This window comes from Petaurus breviceps, unplaced genomic scaffold (genome assembly GCF_028583685.1).
Source record: "Petaurus breviceps papuanus isolate PSGF00001 unplaced genomic scaffold, PetGlider_PUasm1.0 154, whole genome shotgun sequence".
Classification (NCBI taxonomy): Eukaryota; Metazoa; Chordata; class Mammalia; order Diprotodontia; family Petauridae; genus Petaurus; species Petaurus breviceps.
Window position 1 is genome coordinate 4397103 of NW_027185715.1, and position 13836 is coordinate 4410938.

Genomic DNA, 13836 nt, shown 5'->3' on the forward strand with positions numbered 1-13836 from the left:
GACAGAGAGAGAGAGAGAGAGGAGATATAATATGATAATATCAATTGAAATAAATTTTGTGGAGTGTAGGATGGGGAAAGCCCATGATTTCTTTTGTTTAGAGGCTATGCAGTGAGGAAATTTCTGTACCAATGAAGATCAGTCATTTTATAATCACTCTATTCTAAATAACTTTCTCCTGACATAGTTTCACATTCACAATTAATGTTGCATGGCTCTCAAAATGATTACCTGATAGATATTTATATTGACTAATCTTGAAGTTCTGTAATGTCCAATCAAGTGTCCTTAATATTTATTCATATTAGTGTACACTTTGAAGTTTTCAAATCATGGTCTTTATCTTCTGACATGTTTTATATGCAAAATGGCAGTATTTCAGATGAGAAAATTGAGGCTCAGAAAGTTTGTGATTGGTCATGATCACATGACTATTATATTCTGATGTCAACAGAGATTTGAGCTCAGATTCAGAAATTTGATTAAGTCTGACCCTTATTAGTTCCCCTCAGTAATTGATGAATTTATGAAATATAACATGCACAAGGAGATATACCTGGGAATTACCAATAAACATCTTTCATGATGATATCAAAACATTAATAGTAGGTGGCACTATTAAAAAAATATATCCCCATGATTGTATGTATGTATGTATCTATCTATTTACCTATCTGTTTGTTTTAAGCCTAGCTCTCCCTATCACACTCAGGCTAAAACAAAAGTAGTCATTCACATCACAATCCCACTGATGATCTAGATGGAAGTCTTAAAATTATTTGGACTCAGTGGCACCTCCTCAAACAGCTTGATGGCACCCTTACTCCCAGGTACTTGTCATATTGGTGCCAGTCCTTAGTTTGGCTTAACTTTAACCGTACTGAAGTTCAGAGCTATCAAACTTGAGTCATCCTTAAACTTCAGCCTCTTCAGTAGCTGGGGAAAGTGACTATGTGCCCTGCTATTAATTAATATTTGTTTTAGGTACAGTCATTCAACTAGTCCCCAAACCACCTAATTGTATTTGTACATATGCAGATATGCTCATGTATGTAATAGATATTAATATATAGCTACAGATAGATATAGGTTATATCCACATATAAAGTATATTCAAAAAGTCTTAGTACAGTTTTAAGTTATTAAAGCACAAGACTTCTATAGACACTATTGTGTTTTAATGTTTACAAAGTATTTTACATAAACTATCTTTTTTGATCCTTACCACAGTCAGGTAGGTACTACAGGTATTATTTTTTCATTTTATAAATGAAGACTCAAAAGAGGAGAAATGAGTTGTGCATGAATGCACTGCTAATAAATATCTCAGGACAGGATTCATAGGAAAATAGATGTACAGCAGGAAGGAACTATTAAAATAAGTCATTGACTTCATCGTCTTCATCTGACAAATGAAGAAACGGAGGTACAAAGAAGTATTTTCAGATTGATCATGGTCTCCATAGTAGTAGGTGACCAAATAAGGATAGCCATTGGACCAACTAGCCCCCTGCATTTTTCTTCATCCCAGGTCAGGTATGATTTCCAATATCTCATGGTACCTCTCAACTGTAGTATATTCTAGACCACAGCTTCTGATCATATCCATGAGGATACCATTAAAGATTTTGTCACATGTTTTGCTGAAATTTAGGTAAAATTTATCTCTAAAACATACCATGACATACAAATCTGGAAACACTAACAAGTTTGGGATCAAGCTATATTAGTGTTTCATTATCATTTCTCTTTTCCTGGATGTTCATTATAAAAAATTTTTATTTTTTTTTACATTTTATAATTTAAGGTAAGTGCACCAATCTATATTTCTCAGACTGTACTATGTCTTCTTTTTATGGAAATCAGGATATTTGTTCATTTCCAGTCTTATAACGTTTTCACTTTCCTTCGCTTTCTTTTGGGATGTTTCACAAGTTATATTTGCCAGTACTTTCAGTATACTGGGATGCAGTTCATCACCGTGACTTAAACTCATGAAGACCAGCTAAATGCTGTCTTACTATCAATTTACTTATCTTTGGATTCAGCTCCCTATTTTAATTATTTTTACATGTCCAATGCAAATATTCTCCTTGGAAGAGAAAGCAGAAGGAAAATAAGAATTTAATAGTTAAGGCTTCTTTTCATCAGCTATTATCATTATTCCATATACCCTAAGCCAAGCTCTAATCTTCATTTGGGGAGAGGAAGGCAAAGAAATAAGCATTTATATGGCACCTACTATTGCCAGGTACTAAGCACTTTTTACAAATATCTCATTTAACCCTCCCAAAAAGATCTGTGAGGTGGGTATTATAATTTCCATTTTACAATTGAGGAAATTGAGCCCAACAGAGGTTAAATGACTTGCCCAGCCAGAGTTATACAACCATGTGTCTGAGATGAGATTTGCTCAGGTCTTCCTGACTCCAGGCTCAGTGGTCTTCTCACTACTTTATCAACTACTTCATTTGATCCTCTTTTCCACAATATGACTTAAACAAAGGGTAAAATGTTATGAATAACATTCACTGACAGCATCAGTTCATTCTGAGCATCAATTTTGCTGATATTAATTATATAGGACTGTCTCATATAGTTATATCCACTCTCTATTTCCTTCCTTTGCTTCTACTTTTTACGTATTGGGGTTTTTCTTTAAGCTAAGTTGGCCAAAAACGTTCTCATCCCTTTAGACTCTCCTTACTTTTTTCTTCCTATTTAAAATGATTTCTCTTCATCTTTTCACAATTTTGTGCTTAAAATTTCTCATCCCTCTTTCACCGATTTCCTTTGTGGAATTTAATCCATGGAATTCTCATTATCTTAACCACTTTTTTGTAACATTTATCCCAAAAACTAGGGAATGCATATTCAAGTTTCCTTCTCCTCTGTTATAAACTACAAAATGGAATGGTCACACTCCAAATATTTCCCTACCTTACAATCCTATCATTTCTACTTCCTTCTTGGTGAAAATTAGGTCTAGAGTGGTAGTTTCTGTAGTGTTTTCCCCCATCTTCGAAGGATGAAATGATCATACAGGAAATCTTTAAAAAATATATTTCTCTGATTTTGACAAAGAGAAGCCTCCAGAAGATGTCTAGACAATTAAAGTTCTCTATTATTACTATATTGTTCCTCCCTGCAAGTCATATATATATATATATATATATGTATATATATATATTAATGTATCATCTACTTTCTTTTTCTGTTCAGGTTGCCTGTAGCATTCTCTTAAGACAAAGTTGCTTCTGCTTATTCTTCTTCTGGTCTTCACTCCTAAGAGAACAAATAAAACTAAGTTTTATGTGCTAGATTAAGGATTTTACACCATTCATGACACTGATCAATATGCAGAGGAATTCTGAGTTCCAAACAAAGAATATAGAAAGAAGACATTAATAAATTATATTGGTAGCTCTTTGAGATCCATAACTTTGGTTAGGGCCAGTCTAGGCCTCTTGCTTTTATGTATTTGCATTCCCTTGGACTTGGAAACAAACATTCCACTCTGCCTATACTTTTACTTGCTCTGTATTGTTTGATTACCAACTGAGATCCAGTTTGTTTGAGTAAACGCCTCCAAAGGGAAGTGCTATGGACAATAATTCACATATCCCACTTCAAGAGGGAAAATTCTGGGAGACAAAATATCTAAGACACTAATTTGAAGCCTCATCAAGTATTTGAGCCCATTGAAACCCTTATTTTGGCATCAGTTTTTCATAGAAATTTCCAGGGAGGGTTTGCTTTTGCTTGAAATTTGCCTCTAGGGTGGCTTCTCTGTCAATCGACATAGGTCTTCAATTCGTTGTTGTTCAGGCATTTTTCAGTTGCTTACAACTCTTTGTAACTTCATTTGCAGTAATCAATTTATAATAATTTACAAATCAAAGAGGAGCAGCTAGGTAGTGCAATGGTTAGAGCATCGGGTTTAGAATAATGAAAACATCCTCATGAGTTCAAATTTGGCCTCAGACATTTATTAGCTCTGTGACCATGGGCAAGTCTAAGTGACATGATTTCCCTTAGTTATTGCATGTATAAGGTGAACTGGAGAGGAAATGGTAAACTAATCCATTATCTTTGCCAAGAAAACCCCAAATGGAGTCAAAAAGTGTCAGACATGAGTGAAAAACAACTGAACAAAATTATATAAAAGACTCTGTGCTAAATAAATAATAAATAGATATAAATGAACGAATGAATAAAATAATAAAAACCTTCTCAGTAGTAAGCAAGTGAAGAATTGCTAAAAGCAGGGAATTGTCCCCTGCATGCATGGATAATTTGTGATGTAGAAAATAATATTTATTTTATTATGTATTTTAAACTGTATAATTTACAAAGACCTTCCTCCAAAGAAAAGCAACCCTGTAAGATAGATAATAATAATAGTTTATATTTCTATACTTTGATGGATTGATGATGTCATGGCACTACCTGCAATGGTACAGCTAATAATACATCCACAGCATCTCATCTCATGTAAATTTTGGTCATATTATCCCATAAATCTTCCACCCACTCAACATGATATAGTATGTCTACCAATACTGTACATAGACTGTTCAGTGGTTATCTTTCATTTTACCTTCTTGACTGATGCATTCCTTGTCTGTTCATATTTCTTACTGATATAATCCTTTTACTCAGCTTCCCCTACACAAATCTTCATTGGTAATAGATTGTGGCCTACTTATGTCTACTATGTACTTCTTCCATTGCCTTTGTATGACCCACAACTTTAATTAATATGGTTTTTATGTGATTTGCAGTCATACAAGAATATTACTGCTATCCATGCAAGCAAATGCAAGTCTATGAAGAATATTTATGGTCCTGACTATGATTTGCAGTTCTTCTATGGGAATACATATTTAGTTGTTAAGAGATAGGTCTTTGTTTTAGAGAAAAGCTTGAATCCATTAAAGGCACAGAGGAATGTTCCAAAGTCAATCTAGCTTGTTCTGCTTATCAATTTTAGACCCATCTTATTGTCTATTCAGTGTGTCTAAATATATTTAGTGATGGACTGGCTCAACTGCATCTTATAGTCTCTGCAATAAATAATCTTCATACCTTTTTTGAAGATAGCCAGGCTGAAATTTTTAAGTTATTATGGGTTTTATTTAAGGGGCTCTGAAATGTTGTAGATTTTTTTAAAAAGCATGTTGTTATCTATAAAGAGGGGATGTAGCACCAATGCAATATTTACAGCACCCACGATCACAATAGAGAACATGACTATAACCATCTCATGATGTTCGATTGCAAAATATGTCAAACTCTCCAGATAAAGGATAAAGTTGAAGGATTTATTTAGACATCAGAAAACCAAATCCCCAAACCAGTAAGCCAAAGTACCAAAGATATTCAGAGGCCATAATAATGCTGAGAGCCACGGCATCCCTTAGCCTTTCCACAAACCAATACAAGACCAATATTTACTCACAAGCCTATCTGACTCCTTTTTCTAAGCTCCTCTGTTCCTCTCTCCAGCTGTGAGACTCTAGCTGTCAGACTCACTCTATGTCTACCAGCTTCTCTGTGGGCTCTGCTTCTCCTCAGCAAATTCCTACCATCACAGGCTCCATGTGACTACATTCAGCCTATCAGGTGGCAGAGTTTTATCTTCACAGCAGGAGAGGTCTTCAAACTCCTCCAAGTTCTATTAAGGCACAGGGAAGATCGTCAAATTCCCATTCCCATTAGAGGGGACAGCTGGACAATTTCATTATTTATAGGGCAACCCTTCCTTTCCCCCTTCATTTAGACTTTGCATCAGTTATGTATAAATGCATAAGTTCCTATAATATTTGCAAACTTATTTGACAATTATTTTCCCTTGATAGTAGAAACCAGACTCTATTAAATAAAGTTATCTCTGCTGTTATATCATCAAAGAAATGTTTGATTTGTATGTACGCTTGGAAGCATCATATTAGAAAATCTTTAAGATATTATTTTCCTCTAATGAATAAAATTCTCTTTAATAGTCAACAAATAATGAGCATCAAGGCATCTTATATTCTATGCATCTTTGAGTCAGTTGTGGAATTTTGAAGATATGGTAAAGAACAATTGTTGTAAAGTTCCACCTATCTCCATCTTCTTGAACTTCTTTAATGCATTTGTCAATTTTTCACAAAAACAATTTGTAGAGAAAAGAAAATAGTTATATGGATTAGCCCCTATTGACATTTTGTGGTAATGTTTTTCCTTTTGATAATTGAAATCTCCCTCTTCCTATAAGTATTTACTATATTCCCTTTTTCAGATATCTTGGGAATCAAAAATCTCAAATTATCAAAATTGTCTTAATTATAGCATATTACCTCCAACTATGTAAATGTGTTTAGTTTAGGGTTGTTTTACTTACTTCTATTTAATGCCATTTGTACTTACTCATGAAGTGCCTTAGGCACTGCAATGTTAGAGTTTAAATATGGGGCCTTTACTCTTATTGATCAAGTAAATTATTAGTTAAGGACAATTTTTTTTACAAATCATTCCATTTTTTTATTTGTTTATTGTCTCATTACAAGTTTTCTGTTAAATATCCTTAGGATGATCCAACTTAGTTGAATATCTCATCAATTTTTCTCTAAACTTGTGTTTTCCTGCCCTACTTCTTGCTGCATTATAAGGCAACATTGGTGACAATCTTCCATCAATATCCTCTGAAAGATTTTATAAACAAGTATATATTATTAAGATGGTGCAGCCTTAAACTCCCATGTCTCTCCACTTGGCATTGATTCCATCTGTTTCCTAACTGGTTTGGCTAGATTTCTTTATGAAATAGAAAAAGTCTGTAGTGATATCTACTCTTTTACCCACTACCCATTTTTCCTCATCATAAGTTTGTTTCCCAGGTCAGGTATGAAATTCCTCAATTTTATGTCATATCTACTTATTTTTATTCTTTCTTCTAATTTGTCATTGATTTTGATCTTTGCTCCAGCAAGTCAGTAGTATGACTATTCACAGACAGACTGTTCATAAATAATTCCCATAGCAACATTTTTTTCTGTCAAAATACTATCAATTTAATTTTTGTGAAGTTATTTCATATATTGTGATATGATTTCCAATACCTTCTGACTCTTCTTGAACAAAATATTCCTGATATGTAGTCATGAGGTTTGGGACTGATTTATCACTCCTTGGTTTTCCTCAATGCTTATTAACAATAATTTTTCCAATATATTTTCATTGTCTATCAATAAGTTCACTTTTTTATACTAAAATCATTAGATTGTGAATTCCTTGAAAGCATGGATTTTCACCTTTTTTTTGTATTCCCAGCACTTAGCATAGTGCTTGTAAAATAGGTGCTTAATAAATGTTTATTGCTATCTTGAAATGCTTATAAAGTCAACATGCACTTACTTTGATTTAATCTGGAGGGGTTTATCCTGATAGAACTTCCTACCTCCTCATCAGAAGATACAATACTCATCAATAACAGTGGAATGGTTTCTATCTTAAATATTCAATATTTTAATTGAAATAACTACCATGTGCTATGAGATCAATATGAGTCTCTAAACTGAACAAGTCTTGTTTTGTCTTGAAACTGTCAATTTATATGATTTAGTAAGACAAGATTCCTGTGATCAATCAATAGACAAGTATTTATTAAGTAACCACTATGATCCAAGCATTCTAGTAGGCAGAGAGTATATAAGGACAAAAAAACCATGTTCCTCATTTAAGAAGCTTACATTATTATTATTATTATTATTATTATTATTATTTAAGAAACCATACTTTTATTTTATTTGATTTTTGGAGGAGGGAAAGGTAGGGGAATTGGATTAAGTGACTTGCCCAAAGTCACATAGCTAGTTTTTGTGTTAAGTGTCTGAGGCCATATTTGAAGTAAGGTCCTCCTGCCTCCAGGGCCAGTGCTTTATTCACTGCGCCACCTAGCTACCTCAGAAGCTTACATTCTATTGAAGAAAACAGCATATACATACATGTGCACACATTTTTGTTGTTGTTTACTCGTTTTAGTCATATCTGACTCTTTGTGATCCCATTTTGGAGGTTTTCTTGGCAAAGGTACTGGATTGGTTGGACATTTCTTTCTCCAGTTCATTTTATTTATGAGGAATTGAGTCAAACAGGGTTAAGTGACCTGCCCAGGGTCACACAGATAGTAAGTGAGGTCAGATTTGAACTCAGGAAGATGAATCTTCTGATTCCAAGCCCAGTGTTCTCTCACCTATGCCATATAGCTCCCCTAATACCACACGCATACATACACATTTGTTTATACAAAATAATAGATTTTGTTTTGCACTAATATCTGGAGGATGAGGGAAAATTTCATGTAGAAATTAGAAGTTGATCTGAATTTTGAAAGAAGCAACATATCTAAGAGATAGAGATGAGGAGTGAATGTATCTCTGGTTCAGGGTAAAGACAGTGAAAAGGCACGGAAATGGGAATTAGAGTGATATTTATGAATATTTACAAGAAGGCCAGTCTAGCTAGAATCCAGAGCAAAAGAGATACGATATTAAAGGTAATTTATAGCAAGATTGGAAAGATAGGTTGGAGTCAACTTGTAAATGTATTTTAAAGGTCAAATAAAGGTTATTATTTGATTCTGAAAGCAATAGCAAACCATTGGAAGTTATTGAGTAGAAAAGTGACATGTTCAGAGTTATTTGTTCATTGATTGACTTGCTCTAAAAATCTGATGATCTGAATGTACATTTATGTACACCTAGAGCTTTGTAGCTAGATGTATAGATAGAGCTGATTCAGGAATGACTAATACTTCAACAAAAAGTCATTTTGAGACTGCCAAAATATAATCAATTTCATTTTTTGTGTGATATTGTTTGGTGCTTCCCACATCCAACATCTGCTTCTTTTCTTTCATGGTTGATAACATGAGATTCCTATGTAATCTCCAAGTCTTTGATCTCTTTTTCTCCTCATTCCTCATCCATATAATTGAGTCTGTATTTTTTTTCTATCTTACACTAAGTTTACCTTTACAATGAAATCTCCGAGCATCAAAACATACGTTGATTTAATTAAGACGGTCTTACTGAGCTCTTTTTTATGATTTCTCTGCCTCTTCTTTTTCTGCAATGTATCTCAGTATATAAGATACAATTATTTTCATGATGTACTTTTTAAGATGATGTATCATATCCACTGGAATATGAGATGACTGAATGTTCTATACAATACCATTTTTGTTATCATTTTATTTATAAGATAAACACTGCCAATTCTTTCATTTGTTTCTCCAAGGTGAACTTGTTGGCCAACCTTCCATTTAACTGTATTTTCCTTTCTTTTTTTTTTCTTTTTGGTTTTGTTCATGCTGAGAGTAGCAAAATTGATATGACTCAGCTTGGAGATAGTAAACAGTCTTGAATATATGTCATGTGAGAATCAATGAGGGGAATTGAGTATATTTAATCTAAAGAAGAGAAGACTCAACAGGATATAATATCAATTATGAAATGTTTGAAGGACTGTCCTGTGAAATATGGATTAGATTTTTTTTCTATTTGACCCCAGATGGCATAAAAAAGAACAATGGCTTGGAGATGCACAGAAGAAAATTCAGTCTTGATATGAAGAGAACCGACCTAACCATTACAGCTAGGCCAAGGTAGAATGGGCTGCCTTGAAGACTGATCAGTTGGGTTCCCTCTCACTGAAGCTCTTCAAGTAGAAGTTAAATAACTATTTCTTTGTTTACATTTGGGCCTAAACGTTTAAGCTCTTAAATTCTGTGATTTGTGTCCAGTCAAGTCTTCAGTCTCTTAGAATAACTTTATGGCTTACCTCAAGGGCCACTTCCTATGCATATTTTCTCTCTGATCCTGCCAATTTCTGGTGCTCTTCATTATTAATTTATATTTTCTTCATATACAAAAGGTTATTGCAAAAACAAGAACCTAGAATGAGCAAGAGTAAGAGTGAAACTAAGTATTTATTAAGCACCAGACGTTGTGCTAAACAGTTCACAAATATTATCTCATTTAATCCATGTAACAAACTTGTGAGATAGGTTCTATTATTATCTTAGTTTTTACAGTTGAGAAAACTGAGGCAGAGTAACTTGCCCAAGGCCTAGTAAATGTTTGAGGAGGAATTTGAATTTGGGTCTCTCTTTAGATTCAATGCTCTATCCACTGCTGGCACCTAGCTGCCTAGTACCTTGAACACCCAAGGCATGTAATAAAGACTTCTTGAAGAAAATGAATGAAACTACATATCATAGGACCATATACTTTCAGAAAAATGTTTTCTCTTTGGAAAATCAGATTTCTCTTGAAAGATTTTATTTTCATTAAAAGTTTTTGAATATAATATATTATAAACTGCCTTCCTATTAGATTTTGCAAGTTGTCTAACATACTTCATATTAAGTGAGTGTTTCCCAAAGGAAGTTCATAATGCATTACAACACATGAAACATTAATGCTTATATCACATTGTATAGTATTGTATCATTTTGCATTATATTGTGTTACTTATTCCTATGAGAAATATACTCAGCTCTCAGAAAATATGTTCTTTTCAATAATAAAAATGTTTTCATTTATGTAGATCTTTAGGGCTTTTAAAGCATTTTACATATATTGCCTCATTTGATCCTCACCACAATCTATGAGATAAGATAAAATTATTAACACATTTTGCAAAGTTAAGAAAGGTAAAATTACTTTCCAAGGATTACACAGCTTGTAAATATCTAAGGTGGGATATGAACCAAAATCTTGATGATTTCATACCCAATTCTTTATCTACTATGTCACAAGATTTCTTCAAATATAATGTCTTAAAGACAGCAATGTAAAACCACACACACACACACACACACACACACACACACCAAAGATATAACTGAATCTATTGAGTAGGGTAGTACCCAGGAAAATATGAACTTCTAGTCCTGATTCTACTGACTCATCCTAAGAAATCACTTGTGTTAATTATTTTGTCATTTTATAAAAATAAAGAAATAGTCACTAAACACTATACATGCATATCCCATAAAAAAAAGAACAGCAATAAAACCATTTATGGAATAAGTTTACTCCAAATCTATTAAGACTCACTATGTTTTGATTTGGGGCATTATTCAGTAATGTTCAAAAAGCCATTTTGAATACTGAACTCCCTTTGAAATGAGAGAAATAAGAGATAGAGAGAGAAAGATAGAGAGAGAGAGACAGAGAGAGAGACAGAGAGACAGACAGAGAGGGGGGGTGGTTCTAATGAGAAGTATTGAGAGTGGAAATTACCAGGGAAATATCTACTTCAATTACAAAGATGTAAGTTCATAGAAATGACTTCAACTTAGAAAAACAATTGCTAACAATAGTGAAAAAAAATAGGACAGATATAAATATTTCTGAAAGGAGAATAATAGGAAATTTAAAACTCTTATACATCTTAAAGTGAGTGGGGTCACTTGTGAAGCCACTAAATAAATGCAAAAGTCCTGACAATGGGGCGGCTAGGTGGCGCAGTGAGTAAGAGCATGGGCCCTGGAGTCAGGAGGACCCGGGATCGGTTCTGGCCTCAGATACTTAACACCCACACAAAATAACTGGCCTTGTAACCTTGGGCAAGTTACTTAACCCCAATTGCTTTAAAAAAAAGTCCTTACCAAGAAGATGAAAGAGAAATACCCGTGGGGAAACAGAGGACTGTTTATGTCTAATGGGAATAAAAAATGGCAATGAAAACTCCAGAATCCCCCAAAAACTCTTGTTAAACTCTGCCCACTACTGTAATTCTAGTCAGGTCATGTGTTTGTATTCATGGTCTTTCTTGCTTAAGCCTATTCCTCAGTTCCTTCCTGAGGACAATTGGAAGTTGCATCACAATGTATCTTCATCATCTCCAAGTTCTGAGTACCAATGGAAGTAGAGAGAAACTTCTATTAAGAAACTGATGATTTTAGGGGTGGCTAGGTAGTGCAGTGAATAGAGCACTGACCCAGGAGTCAGGAAGACTTGAGTTCAAATCTGGCCTCAGACACTTAAAACTTAACTAGCCGTTTGACCTTGGGCAAGTCACTTAACCCCAATTGCCCTGCCCTTTCCCCTCCAAAAAAAAAAAAAAGAATCAGATCTTTTTTTAATATTTACCCTATTAACAACAAAAACTCCATTCCTCAACTTGACTTGTTGAGTCCTGTCTACTCTAGCAGGAGATGAATAGAAAAGGGGTGAATCATTATCCTCTTCCCTTACCCTGTTTCAACCAGCTATATCAAAAGTTGTTTTCCTTTAATGCATTTTGGACTCCTTTATAGCCTGGTGAAACCTATGGAGCTCATCTTAGAACATGTTTTTAAATATACAAAATAAAATACATAAAATCACAAAGGAAACTAATGTCATTGAAATATTGCTATCAGACTATTAAGAAAAACAAGTTCATAGACCCCATGTTAAAAATCCTTGCACTAGAAAATAATTGGGTTTTGGTTCATAATTATGATATTGTGAAAGATAGCTAAGTTAGCAAGCTCCCAACATCATTTGAAAAAGTTGATAATTTTAATTTCTCTACCTTACATAAATGTTGTGAAAAATACCAAAATCATGAATAAAAAGTGATTTAAACACCTGAGAGACAAAGGAGCTATGTAATTCTGAAGTTTTTGTCTTTATTAGATTTGAACTATAGTAACATGAAGCTATTTTAATTTTTGAAATAAATATTTCAGAATAAAATCAGACTTAATGAGTGGAGAGTGAGACGATCTAACTGGGGACTGATAGTGAAAGAAATAAACCTATCTTCTTTTATTTTTGATCATATATTTATTTGAAAAACAAATTTAATCTAAACTGAGGAGCAGAGTAACTTTGCTATTACTCAAAACTTGTTTGTTGCTGTATATCATTATTACTCTTGAGATCTTGCTATTATTCCAAAATTGTGAGCTATATTAAGTTAAAATTAGTAAGGGGTTTGGAGTTCCTGCTTTTCCCATATGGTTTTCTTATAACCTGAAGTAATTTGCATGTACACATTCAGGGCTTTGATTCAGTCATTCTAATATCAATTTGGAAATGGTCTTATTTCCATGTTGTCAATGCCAACAGATAAAGACATTGGTATTGTTAAAGTAACTGTGCCTTGGAAGCATTCCAAAGACCTCCAGTACAAAGGTAATATCATTTGGTTAGATTCAGACTATACATAGAGAAAGTGAGCTCTCCAGTCTTTATATAAATAAGTCTAGGTAACTCCCAATTCAAATATTCCCATGAAAAACACCTCATCATCATATTTATCTGGGCTCAATAGTATGTGACATTGATTACACTGGTACAGTTATATAGGTCCTTTCCAATTTCCCATTCTTAATGTGTTAATTGTGATTTATATCCAACAACAACAACAAAAAAGTATGAGAAATTATTCACATTTGTAGTATAAATTAGCACAGACCCTCTGAAGGAAATCTGTGTGCAAAAAAAAATAATAAATTCACAGCACAAGTACTAGACTTCTTCAATGGAATATGGAATCATCAAAAGGGAATTGGACCAAGAAACTGAAACCCAGGTTCAGTTCCTCACTGTATTACTTACTAGGTATGTGACCTTGTGAAAGTCACTCAACCTCTGTGATTCTCATATACTCACATGTAAAGTAGACATAATATCAGTTGCACTATCTTTGTGACACCATGTAAAGAAGCCCTAATCTGGACAGAGTTGGGTTTTTTGCTTGTTTGTTTGTTTTAGATTGGGAAAACATGGATATATTTGTACATGGCAAAGGAACCAACATATAAGGAAATGTTATGATTAATAATAATAA

At 33.6% G+C, this 13836-nt stretch overlaps 1 pseudogene; it reads right to left on the reverse strand.

Annotated features, from left to right (window-relative positions):
- The window catches only part of LOC138156107 (centrosomal protein of 78 kDa-like), a 29578-nt pseudogene extending 26559 nt beyond the window's left edge, over window positions 1-3019 (reverse strand).
- Window positions 3020-13836: the final 10817 nt, after the last annotated feature.